The sequence below is a fragment of the Nymphalis io genome, chromosome 14 (assembly GCF_905147045.1).
Source record: "Nymphalis io chromosome 14, ilAglIoxx1.1, whole genome shotgun sequence".
Lineage (NCBI taxonomy): Eukaryota > Metazoa > Arthropoda > Insecta > Lepidoptera > Nymphalidae > Nymphalis > Nymphalis io.
Genome location: NC_065901.1, coordinates 4,856,584 through 4,873,730, shown reverse-complemented (window position 1 = coordinate 4,873,730; position 17,147 = coordinate 4,856,584).

The window sequence follows — 17,147 nt, the reverse complement described above, 5'->3', positions numbered from 1 at the left end:
CATTAGTTGTACATTTTTTAAGCCGAGATGGCCCAGTGGTTAGAACGCGCGAATCTTAACCGATGATCGTGGTTTCAAACCCGGGTAAGCACCACTGAATTTTCATGTAAAATTAAACCTTAAGATGTTATGGTATAATTATATATTCAATTTTCGATTTAATTTTATCAAAATGTTTGTAAAAAAGAGGCCCAAAGCATTCGGTAATCTTTAGCGAGGACTGCGGGTTCACAACTGAATTTCTTGATATATATGAAATGAAATTTAATGAAGTTAAATTATTGTTTGTTTAAAGTTCAAGTATAGATAGATGGTGGGAAAGGTCTCAATGTCAGATAAAAATTTGCCACATATTATTTACTCCTGTAACCTGCTTTAAAGAGGCGTGAAATAAGCGTCAAACCTCCTCAACATGGAAAGCTCTTTGCCCAACGGTGGGACACTTTCAGCCTGATACTTTATTTTATTTGTTCTTTATTTTAATCAACTAATTTTTCGCATAACCATGTAACCTAATTTTCATATCATAGGGGCAGAAATGTTACCATTGAATAGAACATTGTCTACTTCAGAACTAATTTCGAGTGTCCATAAATTTACTGGTCTCCTTGAACATCTCTCACGAAGATAAGATAAAGGCTACCAACTATCGTTTAGGGATTCAGTAACTTATCCTTTGTTGTGTATTCGATATAAATTATTTAGAAATATATATTAAATTTTATAAGCACTTAGACAGTTTATTGTAAAATTTAGAGTAGCAAAAGTGTAATAGAATCGATAGTAAAAAGGCAATAAAGTTATTGAGAAAAAGAACAAATGATTATTAGAAGAATGACTATTTGTGCCCGTTTAAAATAAAATACATGATAATTATTTATATTGTAGACTTATAATGTAATAATAGATTAAAATAAAATTCAATTGTACTTTTATATATTTATAATAGTAATATTTTTATCAATAAAATATTATTATGACAATCGAATGAATATCCCCTTTACATCTTTCATTAAAGACCCGATACCATAGTATCAAAAGTAACAATTTATTTCCAATATGAAAATAATAAAATTTATACATTTTAAAGAATGATTGTGCCAAGCGATCGCTCCTGTCGGATCACTGAGCGCGGATGTATTATCATAAGTCCAGCGTAATTATTTCATCATCATCCTTTAATATCTTGAAAAATATTAGTCTTTATCAAATATCCTATGGCTAATTAGTACTGCTTACGTTTTTTTTTTTAATAGTATAGGTGGACGAGCCTATGACCATATCATAGGCATATCCCTTGTGCCTGTAATTACACTGGCTTACTCACCCGGAAACAAACCGGAACACAACAATATCAAGTACTGCTATTTTGCGGTAGAATATCTGATGAGTGGGTGGTACCTACCCAGACGAGCTTGCACAAATCCCTGCGTATGTTATGATATCGATAGCAACTCTTATAATTATTTCTATAGTGCTCTTAGGCATATTTAACAATGAGTTCACGATTCAAAAAAGCTGATGAAAGAAACACAACGGTTTTCGGTTTCGTTCATTGTTATTGGTTTCGAGAATTTTGTTTACACAACGGCAAAAGGTAATCGTTTCATTCCCATTATATTAAGTCATTAATTACTGTACAATAAATAACCATTCCAATATTACATTTGAAATATTTTTTGTATATAAGTAATTTTATCAAATCAGAAATATACTTCATTCAAATAAGCTCGTACCGTAGCAGCCTGTGAATGTCCCACTGCTGGGCTAAAAACTTCCTCTCCTCTTTTTGAGGAGAAGGTTTGCAGCTTATTCCACCACGCTGCTCCAATGCGGGTTGGTGGAATACACATGTGGCAGAATTTCAGTGAAATTAGACACATGAAGGTTTCCTCACGATGTTTTCCTTTACCGTAAAGCACGAGATGAATTATAATCACAAATTAAGTTCAGTGGTGCTTGCCCAGGTTTGAACCCACGATCATCGGTTAAGATTCAGGTGTTCTACACTTCAGGGCCATCTCAGCAAATGAGCTCAATCCATCCAAAGTATTATTTTTCGCAAGATAAATTAAATTTAAAGTTATTACTTGTTTGGATTGCAGATTCTACCTAGAACAACCGGCTGCACTTTTTTTATCAATAATATACATGCTATGAGTATGAATGTATGAAAATAAAATAATACTACCTCAAACCGCTTTTCTCACTTATGAGTCATATTTATAAAATATTTTTAACCTGAGCTTGAAATGTGTTTATATGTTCCAAATCTTCTCCTCAAAATGAGATGAGGCCTCAGACCAGCAAAGGGACATTTTTTCCCAGTAAAAAAAGTAGTATTAAAATGAAACGGTAGCTCTTTTATGCTTACTTGACAGACTGGCTTGTTTGACAATTCACAAACAATTCGATTTTTGTATCATACGTATTATGCTATTGTGTCATAATAATGTTACAGGCTCTATTGTATTATAACATTTGAAGTAACGCAGTGAACGTTTTGATATCATTATATTGTTTGAAGTTTTAGGCCAATAATTTCTATCGGTTGTCTATACTCACACGAAAATAGCTATTAAAAGTTATATAGAAGAGGATAGTAATTACGACATTGAAGCTGTTTGTCGGCAATAAATCATCGCAGAGCTTAATTGCCGTTTCATTGGTATGCGGTAATTTCAATCCGGGTAAGCTCAGACTTGAATTGATTAAGCACGTTCAGATTATCATTACCTATATTCAAGAAATCATGAAAATTTTGATCTGTGAGTTGTTTAAATTTAAAAGTATTAAGATTTGATTTGCCACTCTCAAAAGAAAATAATTATATTAAAAAAGAAACCTTTTTTGTATTCATTCATATTTACTTGGTCAAGTCACGAATGCGTATAATTATTCCAAGACAAAGACACTACGACCTACAAGTGTTCTTGCGAAATCCCTTTGGGTAGGTACCACACCCTCATTAATTATATGCTACCGCCACACACTCCAGTTTGAAGAGTGAGTGATCCAGTGCAACTACAGGCACTAGGAAAAATTTAGTTTCAAGTTTGATTTCAAAAAAGCCTTCGATCTTGTAGATAATGATGTACTTTTAAACAAATTTGCTTTATTAGGATTTTCAACTTCGCTCTTAGAATTGATGGCTCACTATTTAAAAAATCGAAGACAGTTTGTTAAGCTAGACGGGTATAAATCGGAAGAGTATTATACACGATCAGGGGTTAGTCAAGGTAGTACCTTGGGTCCTATGCAATTTTTGATGATGATAAATGATTTACCTAGTGTTATCTCTAATGCCAAATGCCTTATGTTTGCTGATGATTTGAAACTGTACCTATCTGTAACCGAGACTAAAGACTGTGTAGCGCTACAACGTGATATCGATGCCGTAGTTGACTGGACTATAAGAAACAAATTATCATTTAATAATTCAAAATGTAAAACTATCACTTTTTCTCGATCTCGTAAACTTATTAAAAATATATATAATCTGTCTGACACACCAATGGAACGTGTACCCAAAATCAGGGATTTAGGTGTTATAATGGATAGAAAACTAAATTTTCATGACCATATACTTAAAACATGCAAAGATGCTAATAAATGCCTTGGTTTCATTATTAGAATATCATCGCAATTTAAGAATACCCAAGTAATAGAACAATTGTATAATGCCTATGTCCGTAGTAAATTAGAATATAATGCAATAGTTTGGAGTCCGCTTGAGGCAATGTATAGTATAATGTTAGAAAAAATTCAACGAAAATTCTGTAGATATTTATTTAAACGTAAATATGGATATTACCCTTTTCTCTATCCTTCAATGTTTGTGTCAGGTATGGTTGGTCTAGATTCACTTCAGCTTAGACGGGAAGCCGCACTTATAAAATTTTATTATTTAATTCTAGTGCATAGGGTGGATAGCACTGCTGTACGCGAATCAATATATTTATATGTTCCCGACAAATATATGCGTGGTGTTGGAAGACGGCAACATAGATTGTTTTGCTATCCACCTATGTGGCATTCTCCCCAAGCTAGCAACAGCCCCACTGCTAGGGCTGTTAAACTTTTAAATGACTTCGTACGTTGTCGAGATGTAGACATATTTTATGATCCCTTTTATACTATGTCCAAACAAATTTATATATTTCAGAATTTTAAAAATTAATTTTGTGGTTCCTAAATAGATTTAAGCTTATTTTGTTTACAAATTTTAATTCTATTTTTGTTTTACTAAACTTTATTTTATTTATCCTTGTAGTATGTTATGTTAAATTAGTATGAATAATTAAAAAATGTTTAGTAATTAGTGTAGATATAAGCGACTTGGTGTAAATACTGTAATGCTTATATTTTTAAAATAAAGATTATTATTATTATTATGTCGTATTCACGATGTAAGGGATGGTTCCTTTGTCTTCAACCCGTCTTCAAATCCATAGTAAACAGGTTTCTTCTAGGTAAGCGTGCTACATCCTATACCGTGTCGATGCTTAACATCAGGCAAATCAAGGATCAAACGCTGGCTATTGAGAGTAAAAAAAAAAAACAAATTATGGCGATCAGTTGTTCATCATGTATTCCGTATATATAGTTATCATAATTTGTCATTAAAATATGCATGGTATAAGAAATCGTTACATTTACAATATATGTAGATATAACCATGGAACACTACACATATGATCATCAAGACATAAAGTTTTTCAATAAATTATCTCTTCTCTCAAACGGAAGTACTATTATAATTATATTTTTTAAATTGTATTATATTAGCAAATATTAGTTGATAGTTAAAAATAACAAAAAGGGTAATGAAGTAAACTTTTAATAATATTTTTAAAATATTACTTTAATAAACGAAAAGCATCAGGTGCTTTCAAATAATTATATTATTTATAGGATATACGCAACAAAAAGGCGGTTTTCTTTTCAACAATTTACGATCGCTTCGAACATCCAGTATAATATTGTTCATTTATATAATAGGTTCACTGTGTCGTACGTAGGCGCGTAATAATGTAAGAAATATTAAAAAATGAAAAAATATATATATTTGAATATTACTAAGTATTTGAAATTATATTTGGTTTAAATATCACTTACTACTTCATACACCTTGCGAGTAGTATCGCACGTATTAAGTTCAGTAACCAAACAAAATGAAAACCCAAGTATTTTAAGATTCTTTCAAAGAAAAAGAAAATCGTAAATGGCTAGAAACCAATTTGACTTTTAAATGGAAATTGAGACGCTCTGAGGCAAATCAGACAAGATATGCTGTTACGAGAGAAACTTACTACACAGTACCTAACTATTACTATCTTACTTATATGTAAATAAAATGTTTCACAATATTTAAGATCAAATGAATTTCATGTAGTATTAAAGTTTGTTTTATAACTTAAAGGACTATGTTTTTTATGATATAATATGTTGAGGAAAATTTTATTTTCATGAATCTTAAAAATAATGTGATCTCCAATTTTCAATTTAAGGCTTTATTTTTTTTTACGAGTGTTAATATTATAATGCCTGATGTTATAATAAAGCCGACATGGCCCAGTGGTTAGAACGCCTGAATCTTAACCGATGATGATGGGTTCAAACACAGGAAAGTACCACTGAATTTTCATGTGCTTAATTTGTGTTTATAATTTAGCTCGTGCTTGGCGGTCAAGGAAAACTGTGAAAAAACCTGTATGTGACTAATTTAACTGAAATTTTCCCGCATTTATATCCACCAACCCGCATTGAAACAGCGTGGTGAAATCAGCCCCAAACCTTCTCCTCAAAACAAAAAGGAGAGGAGGCCTTAGCCCAGCAGTGGGTCATTCACAGACTGTTACTGTTGTCTGTTGTAATATAATAACATTAACAGTCAATCAAACAATATAATAATAGTATTACTTATTTATATTATTTACAAATTGGGGTTAAGTTGTAACCTATGACTGAAGTCTTACATTCAATCAAACGCGACCGGAAAGAGTTCAGGAGCAGAACCAACGGCTTTACGTGCTTTCCGAGGCACGGAAGTGTACACACTACCAACTTCCAGACTCCGGGCTGCTATTGAGGATTTTCGATAAAAAAACCGAATAAGTTCTATTGGCCCGACCTGCGATTTGAACCCAGGACTTCCGAGTCTGCGACTTTACATCTAGCCACTAGACCAACTTCCAAACAACCATTTATCCTTTACTTATACTTAAGCGCGAGCGGAGCCGCGGGCAACAGCTAGTGTAAAATAAATTTTTACTAGTTCACTTTCGAATAATATAAGATGATTCAAAGATTTTTTTTAAAAATTGCATATTTTACATCACAATGCTTAAGCGAACGGAACTTGAAGAACTGCAATTACTTTTAAAATTAAGGCTATACTAAGAGTAACTATAATTCTTTGATCGAATCGAATTCTTAATGAGGATTATCCTTAAGTCCATAGGAGATTCATTAGTGTCTTGTTTAGGGCTTACTAAAGATTTATTGTCCATTTCAAAAGCTTTTTGCATAGTGTATTTTAATAATAAAATATATACATACATGTTTCTTTCTTAACATAAACTTTATTTTAAAAATAAATTCGTCGAAGAGTTTTGTTTTATTTTAATTGTCAAAATCTAAAAAGATTTTAATTAAATACAGGTTGTATATTGTTGCAGTGTTATGCAACATAGATTTTAGCTTAGGAAAGTTCCATCTGAGAAAAAGTAAAAATACTTTTAATATACTTAAAAGCATTTACGTAATATCAAATGTTTCGTATGACATTAAATACGAAATATTAAATTTAGTGTGATTTAAATCAAAATTATAAAACCAAATGTAACATTTTCAAGTATAATATAGAGTGAAACAGCATTCTGTGATCTATCCCACTCACTCACTCACCCATTTACTCTAATCCAAGTCTCTTTCTTAGAAGGATAAGAGAGTTTTTTAGCAGTTTATCAGTTACTGATGTACAGTTGATAAAATGGATACATAATTATTTAATAAATTTCGATAGAGCTTTGTGGCACAAGACCGTTTCCGTGGGTATTACTACCACTCATCAATTATTCTATCGCTAATATTTATAATTTGCGTTGCTATTTTCCAGTTTAAAGGTTAAATGGGCTAGTGTAATATGATTACATATATAAGGAATATAATACATTGATAATTGATTTTATCATATGACCTATTTGTTGATCTGCCTGTCATATACAAATAAAACATATACAGCTATTGTTTTATTGAGTAATAATTGATAAACCATCTTTTGTTATTATAATTATTCAAAATATTCTCTTCATCAACATTCCATTCTTCTCACACTAATAGCTTCTGATTTCGACAGGTATTGATGTGTCCTATACAAGTTCACGTTCTATTCGAATTACACTTATGAAAATGATCACAAGATATTCTAATTTAATTGATAAAATGAATGTTCAATAATAATACAAAAATACAACATTATTGAAAAAAATGTACAGAAAACGAAAACATCTCGATCACGTTAATCTTAACCAATGATAACGGGTTTAAACTCAGGCAAGTATATAATTTTTATGTGCTTAGAGTGCATTTATAATTTCGCTCAATAAAGGAAAACAACAGGAGATGATAGCTGTTAAAATAAATATCAGTAGAAAAAACAAATAGTGATGTCATACCAAATGGGTGGCTTATACATAAAAAATTTAATGAATCCTACTAATATTATAAACGCGAATGTTTGTATGGATGTTTGTTACTCTTTCATGCAAAAACTACTGAATGGATTTTAATGAGACTTTACAATAATATAACTCATACTTTAGAATAACATATAAGCTATAATTTATACAGCTATTGATTAAATTGGCCAAAACATAACAGTAAGTGTCACGTAAGTCGGAACAAATTCTCTTATTTGCAAGCCATTTTGGTGTGCGCTTTAAAAACCGTAAGAGTCATACGAATATAATATATAGTGGAAATGTATCTCTTAAATAGTTCTACAAAAAAGTCCACGACAACATATCTATGTGTAAGCCATAGTGGTAAGCCATAAAATAGTGAATCGAATATACAATAAAATTTGATATTTATTTCCAAAATGCATATTTTGTAGTAACAAATTTATTCTTATCGAAATAAATACTTTTATCACGTTTGATATTAACCGTAGCTAAACTTTGTCTTTTACACTATGTCATTTGGACAAATATTTTAAAAGTTACGACGATGGCAATGTGAGTGCGCCCCGCGCGGTGTTATGCAGGGATACACTGCGGGATTGGTGGGAAAAGAATTATTCGGTCATCGGCTCATTTCCGAGTGTGCGACCCCAACGCAGAGAGACACATGAGGGCAGACGTCATTGATAGTTGTGTCCGTTTTGCGATATTCAAGGCCCTGGCGATTTAATTTTATAGGAACAAAACATAGTAAAAAAAGGACAGTTTCAGAGATTTAGAACTTCCAATGTAAATTGAACTCAGATCTATGCGATCAATCATATTAAATAGCTTATGCTGGTATACGTCGGTTAACTCGCCCATGCGTAGATATATGTCTATCTTTTAAGGTTGACTGTAGCTTTTTGTATGGTAATCAAATTTGTTCTAAGATAATGCATTATTTGTAATGTCGTTTTTATGAAATATGAATTCTTATAAAAGATATCGAGATAAGACCAAAAATAGACATAGAGAGTTTTTAGTACTTTTTATAGTTGTGACATAATATTACAACGAATAGTTGAGTAGATTGTTTAAAAAAAATTATTCATACGTATTTGTTTTCGGTTTGTAAATATCTTTGTAAGTTAAAGTTATAGTTGGTTAGGTAGGTATTTCATTTCATAGCCGCATATATATTTTTTTCATGGTTTAGTTAAATTTATACTAGTCGGTTAGTTTGAAAAGTGAAGTAAAGCCTTAAATAAATACAACTAAATATTAAAAATAGTTAAAAATAGTACACAAATCGTGACCGCGTGGAATGGTGGCAAGAATGCTAACAGCATTTCCCCTTTGAATCGCAATTCCGATTCTCTGGGCGAAAAATGAACCACTTAGTCGGTTAGTTGACAATAAGCACTTATTCAAAAAAAAAAAACATATTTACGTTTTAGTTTTATAAGGACACAATTTCCTGTGAAGGTATCGTTTACAGTCACGATAAATAAAGCACAGGGAAAGACATTAAAGTATGTCGGAATAGAGTTAGGATAATGTTGTTTTTCTCATGTATGATTCCAATTGTGTTGCCCTGTCTAGATCCGGGTGCGGCAAAAACCGAATAAATACTAAAATTACACGAAAATAAAACTAAAAATGTTGTATATACTGAAATATTATAAGGCTGCTCTTAGTGATTTTTTTAAGTTATAAGCGGGTGAAACCGCTGTCACAACTAATATTAAATAATAAAGAAAAAAATTAAAATAAATGTAAGTGGTATAAAATATTATCACACAGGCGTCTTACTTGTGACATTCAAATTTCTTTGCAAACTGTTCAGAACAAAAGAGTACAAATTGGAAACATGTCATCTCAGACTTATCATATGAATCGGATCGTTGAGTCACAAAAGCTAGGAATGACAGGCAAATGCATTCAGCTGATACGGAAATGTTGAGATGATTGACGAGGATGCAATTTTAAAATCCCCTAGCATAATATGTAGAAGAAAACATATGTTTCATTTTGGACCTATTCTGTTAATATCGTGTAACACAGATTTAGAACCTTGGTCTTCGCCTTCTGAATTTTTTTTTATTTATTTGAACACTACTATACAAACCAGAAAACAAAATGATATAAATTATAAAAGGGAACTAAGTAAAAAAGGCAAGCTTATATCTTAAAGAGATTACTTCCAGCACACCCAAGAAGGAAAAAATAATTACTAATAAATAACAGATAAACAAGTACAATGATACAAAATATCAATCAAAATTTATAGTGAAAATCATATCAAAATCAAATATATCAGTAACATAACATATTACAAGTAATTACACAAATACTATAAAGATATGTAACATATGATCGATGACAATTAGAAAAAATGCAAATTATTTTTTAATAAATATTTTAACATTAAAACTGCGTAAATATTCGTATAAAAATAAATTTAAATTTAAGATGGTATAATATTCAAACGTATTTCAATTCAAGACAGTCAAATTTTGAGCTGAAATTGCGCAATGTTTTCTTACTACATTTTAAAGATTCCCGAAAATCCTCAAGAGAGTTTCTGACGCCAAAAGGAATAGAATTTACGGCCAGTTCCCGACTTATCGTTCAGTCCACTGTGAAGTACTATTTTCATTTTTATTGAGAAAATATTTTATGTGGTTTATGTTTTATATTAGCTTAAAAGTTTTAAGGTGGAATCTATTATATACTTAGTGATTTAGATTATTTCAAGAGCTTAAAACTTTAGGAATTTTTACCTCTGAATATATTATTACATGTATTATAGAATATACTTTATTGTATACAGTTACGAAACAGTTAAAAAAACTACAAAATAAATATATGTACAAAGACATCTCTTCTATCATCTCGCTAAGAGAGTGCTCCTTACAGGCAACCTTTGGATAAAGGATATTAGATTAATAAGCCGATTAGGAGGTGTACAGTTCAGATCATAATAATAAAACATTAAATATAAATATTTTTAGAGATATTTCTTTCATATATCAAGTTTACATATGAAAATCCCCGTCCGGTTAGATTTATCTAATTTCGAAGGTACGCACACCGCAGTGTAATAGCCGCTAGCCGCCGGTGTTTTCAACGCGTTTCCATTGACAGGCGTAGGCTGTTGGCATACACCGTACAGTGATTTATGAATATTGAAGAGCAGCGTTGTTTAGATGGACCGTATTGTGTTGGTATTTATATGGCTATGTTATATTTTAAAGCACTTTTCGCGAACTTGTTATACAAAAATATACCATTTGAATGAGACATTGACACGTCATCACCATGAATAGCACAGTAATACATAGTACGTGTATTGCTCCAATAAACCAGTGAGATAGGGTGGTAAATGACTACATTGCCAGAGACGTTTTTTTAGTATTCTCGCTCCCAAAACTATATAACTAAAGCAGCCTCATCGGTAACATAAGAAAGGACTCACCACTATATCGCAAAATACGTTATATGCTAAGTAATATTAAACCGTGAACTGCATTATCCGACGACAATGTCACGAGGGACACTAATGCATTGACTGATATCAGGCCACATAGTCTTAGGCGCCACGTCGAGTAATCAAGAATTCGCCAGAGTATATTTAGTAGTGTTTGGACTAGGAGGCGAAATTTAATTTAACAACAATAAGAATATTTATGACTTTATTTACTATATACATGAAACATATGTATATTTTTGATATTATAATTAATTATTATTTTACTTTATTCAATGTAGAAGCATTATTCTAATTTCGGTTTCAGAAAAGAAAACCCAAAAAACAGCTGGATAAAACAAAAGAAGTAAAAACTGATATATAAGATTTTTAACAACTAAATGAACATTTGATCATCAACTGTCACATACTTTTGTATATATCTAATAAATATAATATCTAATAAATGCTTTACGGTGAAGGAAAACATCGGGAGGAAACCTGCATGTGTCTAATTTCACTGAAATTCTGCCACATATGTATTCCACCAACCCGCACTGGAGCAGCGTGGTGGAATAAGCTTCAAATCTTCTTCTCAAAAAAAAAGAGAGGAAGCCTTTAGCTCAGCACTGAGACATTCACAGGCTGTTACAGAATAAATATAATATCGTTGTACTTTTATAAGGTACGACGACGGTCTCGGTCCAGAATAATGTGCAACAGAAACAATAAAGCTACTAAGTATTATAATTGCAGTGTTGTGGTTGATTGATAACGGTATTAATAGTTAGATATAAAATGAAAATGACACGATTGACAACATTTCGTTGCAATAATAATAAATAATAATATCCTGGGAATTAATCACACACGACCATCTGATCCCAAACTGAACAGAGCTTGTACTATGGAAACCAGACAACTGATATACTACTTTTCTTTTGTAAACACATACTTATATTAATAATTACACCCAGACTCAGGACAAACAGACATGTTCCTGCACACAAATGTATGTCCTGTGTAGGAAACTCACAACCTTCGGCGTAAAAGGCAAGTATCTACTAACCACGCCAACCGGCCCGACAAATATCAACTTACAACATTATAATATCAACTTGTTAAAACATAATTTAACAAATAATCTTTCGACATTTATACTAATCCGAGATACGATAACGATAACGAGTAACTACAAATTTAGTAGTAGACGCTGAATCGGTTCAATTTAGGAAACGAACCTTGCTTCACGTAGTGCTGACGTGACGAATTTATCTAGCAACAATTTAAAGATTAGTTTGCAGAAGCCTACTGAAACTTACGCATTAATAAAACGTACCTGTCTGAAGATTTTCGTATTAATGACGAATTCTGTATTAATGTCGATTTAAATTGAAGTACTTAAATAAATTAATTTCTTTATCATTTTTATCTATTACTTATCATTTTATATTATATTATATAAAAGTGATATAAATTAATAATAATTAATAAATAATTTATTTTTTATTTTAGTTAACGCCTAAACCCAACAAACTTTCAGATTTCTCACGTCCCTTATACGTCCCTCTCGGTACGAGATCTACAACAACCAGCCATTTCTATGCTTTTTCTATCTAGAACAACCAGCCGTATTGTATTTTTTTTTTCTGAAGAATATGGTGTATTATTTTAACTATAATATGATATTTAATACAAATCGCTGTCAATTTTATTCTCGCAGTCCTCTCGTCTCTATAGCGCCGCAACAACTAATAAAACTAACAAATGTAATATGTTTGAATAATATGGGTGACATTTTACGGTAGATGGGTTTTTCTCGAAAAGCTTTTTATCGTTATAAAAATAAAATAAAAGTTATTTATAAGCAACCTTAATTTAGCCCTTGATTATTTTTAAATTATTCAGTTCTTGTCTCGATAACATAGAATAAAGAGCATAAATAAACAAAATTAAGGACATTTCATTTTTTTTTTCTATAGAATAAATTTTATTATTTTATATTTTTGAATTCCATTGTCAAAAGACAACGCTTTTTTTAAATGGAGTACTGTAACATGCTTTGCCTCCGTGATGGATATTTGAAATGCTTCTGAAACAAAGAAATTCGAATTGGCTCTTTCGAAAAATTTCTTGCATTTATAATATTTTAGGTTAAGAATTGATTAGTTCAGCTTTTTTAATTTTTGTTTTTAATGTTACAGTTAATTACTGATTTGAGCAAGATAACACTTATTTTTTATACAAAATTGTACTATTTCGCAATACTTTTGATTTGAATAAAATATAACAATTTGTACATATGACAAGCACACGCAGACTTTTTTCACGTTTCCGTACCTCATGTACACGCTTATATGTCATCGCCGTACGAAAACCTCCTTACTTAGATCTTCGCACCTATCGCTTACGGCTCGCCTCAACGTAACGCGTAATATTATATTTTTCAAGTACATTAAATTAATATAACGAATTTATTAAATACTATAGAAAAGTTAAAATAAATCAAATTCGCTAAAGAAATATAATTACTGGTGGTAGAGCTTTGTGCAAGCTCCTCTGGGTAGGTACCACCCACTCATCAGATATTCTACCGCAAAACAGCAGTACTTGGTATTGTTGTGTTCCGGTTTGAAGGGTGAGTGGGCCAGTGTAATTACAGGCACAAAGGACATAACGTCTTAGTTCCCAAGGTAGGTGGCGCATTGGTGATGTAAGCGATGGTTAACATTTCTTACAATGCCAAAGTCTATGGGCATATGCTCGCTCGCCTTCCTATTCTATACATAATAATAATAATAATCATTTATTCTGAGACAAGAAAGGTCCATATAATTGAGATACAAAAAAAAATTACAAATTTCTTACTTTATCATTGTTAGACTCTAGGTCTCTTACTTGTTCGACAGATCTTTTAATAGAACGACAGTTAAACGTACTTAATGTGATATTTGTTCTGGTCGTACTACCCATATTATTTATTATTTAAAGAGTTACGTGTGTGCCGTTCTCTAAAGCGTCGGTATACTAAACCTGCGGGCCAAAAATTGGTTTGTAAAAAATGTACTCATCCTACTTGCATGTATCTTGACCTTAAACGAATTAAAATCAGTGTCCTTGTGCTGTGGAAGATGTTCGTGGAAGACGTTGTAAATATATATATATATATAAATATATATATATATATATATATATATATATATATATATTTGATGCAAATTAATCTAATAAAAAAATTGTTATAGCAAAACAGTGAAATTAACAGTCATCTATTTTATTTATCTTTATATATATTATAGTCATATATTTAAGTAACCATTCGTTATTTATTCAAAGATTTTGCAAGCAAAATATCCCAACGATAAAGTGGTTATAAAATTTCACTGCTGCCGATATTGCTACACGAACTCTCTTTTACCTTGGAATTTAGGTCATAATATTATTTTCCCCCAAAAACTAACGAGCGGTAACGGGTAACATTTTTTCTTTTTACACAAAGTTCAATTATATGACGGAAAAATTGAATAATTTTTTATTAAAAAAATCATGAAATTATTGATTTTTTATGATTGAACCGTAGTCATTCAAATATTCGATGAAGGGGACCTTATGAGAGGAAGCTTTCAAGAGTATTCGAATTTATAAAAATAAATAATGTCCTTCAAATCAATTTCGGCAGCCAATCTCAAGAGAGATTAGGTAACTGCGCGTAAACTCAGGTGCACTCTCTATTCCCTGCCTCTCATAATCCGATGGGACGGCTGGAGAGAGTTCAGGCGCAGGAAGAACGGTTTTACGTGCTTTCCGAGGAGAAGTTTGTACGTTCCCGTGGAGTGTACACACTTCTCAATTCTTTGTAATGCTTCTTACTAAACTAATCGCAAAAAAACAAACAACGAAGTACACAACGAAGAACCTGCAATGACATTACATTGACATTTGACATAGACAGAATCAAACAAGGAAACGTGTTCCGTTTTACGTTTTTTTGTTGTTTTTGTTTAATATGAAATAAGAACTATCATACGCATTATGAAAACACACAATAATACATTTATGAAAAGATAATTTTAATAAATGCAACAAATACCATTGAAGACAGTTTCGTATGAATTAAATGTTCCTAATAAGAGCATTTGTCGTCCACATCATCAGTAGAAGTAGTATGCATAGTCTAGAACGTACATTATTTATATTTATTTTTCTCTGTGCTCCATTATGGTGGATGTTGACAAACGGTTTGAAGTATCAAATTCATCTTGCATTATTTAGTATTTTGAAATAAAAACTGCCAAGTTCGGTTAAAAACTACGTATTAATTCGTTTTTTCCATTTTTGTTATACAATATATTTACTATATATGTTAACGTAGAATGTACTTTTTTGGCCATCTCATTTATTCCTTAATTTCAATTTAGAAGAATTCTTATGACTTTATATCATCTTACATATACAAATTTGTAAGTATATGTTTTACTTCCCTTTCAACAAATTAATATTTATTTGTACGAAATTGCTAAATTTATTCTGTAATTGTACAATATTAACACATACCTACATCCTGTTTTTCAGGGTTTCGTAATTTGCTCGAAGTATCTCAAAAGTTTACTACACCACAGTAAATTGAGTGGTGTTCCGGTTTGACAATAATACTAGTTTTTATTGTGGCCTCGAGGGACATAACATCTTAGACTTCACGGCTAGCGGCATCGATGGTTGTTTATGCTTCTTGCAGCACGTAGAGATGGTTTCTTACCATAAGACCAATTTGTTCGTCTGCTTTCTTAATTATTAACAAATAACACTATTTGTTCTATAAAACAGACGATATGTTCACACAGTAGTGTAGCATCTAGGATCTGTTATCGTTTACTTTTAGCATACGTTGATAAATATAAAAATATTTATTAAGTTTCTTGCCGCATCTTCTCAGTAGACTCCTCATTCGAAAACAATGGTGATGCTTGTAGGTTTAAAAGAAAGATAAATACTTCGATATTAATTTGATTCTGAACATTAAGCTTATCTGCTATAAACTTCACTTTCATTTATTTCACTAAAAATAAGATCAATCAGCAAATAAACAATAACTTACAATGCTATTACAATATTTATGTTTACATTTCTGGCATCGCGCATAATACTAATATAATCAATCAGAATCATTAATGCCTTGTAAACGTAATAATAAAACATAATTCTTCAACATTCTGATACAAAAGTCTGGAGCAAATGTTGTAATTGGCGTCGTCCTTGTAATAAATACAGTATACACATTGGCTTCTCTCCAGAGTGTTGTATAATTATGGCGCCAAAATAGAAGCCAGTCATTTAGTGATTAATTAGTAGCAGTTGCTCTATATTTATTGATCAATAAGTGGAAGATACAACAGATTAAGGAATCCTTTTATATATGTATGTTTTAATTGTTTTAATCTTAGACTTTTACTTTCATGAGACATATATACATTTCTTTAATCGATCAACTACTAATGAAATCTATAACTATATGCCGTCTCTGTTAGGACACATCGCTGGTCTTCCGTGAAGACAGTTTACCTATATTGGACAGCGAGACCGGTATGCACTCAATCGACTTTCACGTTGTTACAATAGGATACAATTCGCGTCCAGAAAAAATCTCTTAAGATCGAGACGCAGCACTTCTAGAAGACTACGATGCTAAACGCTCTTCTTGCTCCTGTTGTCTTTCTATTAATCTCCTCTATTAGCTTGAGCAGAAGCAGACGAAATGTGAGACCGTTTTCGAGAAGGCACAGTTAATGCCCGAATTACTTTTTTTGCTATTTTACTGAAATATTAAATCAAAAATATTATTTGTAATTTCTGTTTAACTTTGTATATCCTTCTGTATAATAGAATAGAATAAATCCTATTCGATTTCATGGCTATATTTTTTTTTCGACTTATGCTTTCGATGAAACAAAGCTAAATACTGTTTTGTTTTCTATTATTGTATAAGATTGAAGGGTTGTGATCTGTTGAGAGAA